Source organism: Helianthus annuus, chromosome 5, assembly GCF_002127325.2.
Source record: "Helianthus annuus cultivar XRQ/B chromosome 5, HanXRQr2.0-SUNRISE, whole genome shotgun sequence".
In the NCBI taxonomy this organism is placed as follows: Eukaryota; Viridiplantae; Streptophyta; class Magnoliopsida; order Asterales; family Asteraceae; genus Helianthus; species Helianthus annuus.
This window is the reverse complement of record NC_035437.2, coordinates 162658308-162659613: the sequence shown is the minus strand read 5'-3', so window position 1 is coordinate 162659613 and position 1306 is coordinate 162658308.

The following is a 1306-nucleotide window of genomic DNA, read 5'->3' as shown; positions in this document are numbered from 1 at the left end:
TAAGGATTTGTAAGATCCTCTTATTTGACACCAAGTACCTCCAACCTAATTTCGAGAGGTACATGTCACTTAGTCTTTGGAAAATACGTCAGTTTTCACTAGTAAATACAATTAACCGACTCATTTGAAAAGAGTTTATGAAAATTGATTTAGGCGCACAAGGCACAAAACCATTTATAACTTGGGAGAATTTTCTTTTTAAATCTTGTATACAGATTTACATGTTTGTCATAAAAATGGGGCCGGGTTGGAAGCCGGTCATGATTAACCGATTCACCACTATAAAACCCACAAAGGAGTTATCCCCAACATGTGGGTTATTTAGCATTTGCATCTGCCAGGTGTATGCCTAGACCCCGTGCATAGGTCGTGGCCATTTTCAAATGAAATGAGCCGAGGATATTGTAACATCCCGTGTTTCGAAAGTCAAAGTACAAGTCAAAGTCAAAGTCAAAGGAAGAAAAGATTGCTAATTGCGATCTGTCACGTCTTGATTAACTACTGATTTGTGCTTCTTGACTTGTAATTCGAATCCTATTATTTATTTGCTTTAGTTGTATTACGTGGAGTATCTATTAATAACTGAGGTTTAATCGCATGTTTTGTCGCTTTATCGCTAATCGCATCGCAATCACATTCGCAACTCGAATTATGCGTTCTGGATATTGTTTTACGTGTGTGTGCTAATTATGTGGTGATTAATCGAAACGCAATCGCAACCCTATCGCAACGCAATCTAATCGCAATCGCTAAACACAAGTTATTTAGGATGATTGTATGTTAGATATAGTATTTGTGTGACTATTATTAATCAATCGCATCGCCTAATTGATACGCGCCTAAACGCATCGCTACGCTCAACGCACGAAACGAAACATCGAAACGCAACTCGCCGGAGCCATTCGATCGAATGGTCATCCGAACGGATGACCATCCGATCGGATGGCCATCCGATCCGCGCACCAGCTCCACTTTCCTCTTTTGGCAACCTATAAATACCCCCTGTCACATCATAACAGTGATGTGACAGCTCTCTCTCGTTCGACCAGCGTTCCAGCCCACTTTTCTCTCGATTTCACACGATTCTTGTAAGTTTCTTCCCCAAATCTTGTACTTCTATGATCTACACGCACTCCTTCATATTTTCACCTTTGAATCTTAACCTTTAACCGTGAAATCAGCGGATTTGAGGTGTTCTAGGATGATGTCATCATGGGGTTCTTAAGAACTTCAAGTTTTGGCCTCATTCCACCATGAACAACTTAGATCTAAAGGAGTTCCACATGATTTAACAGTGTTTTCGCAT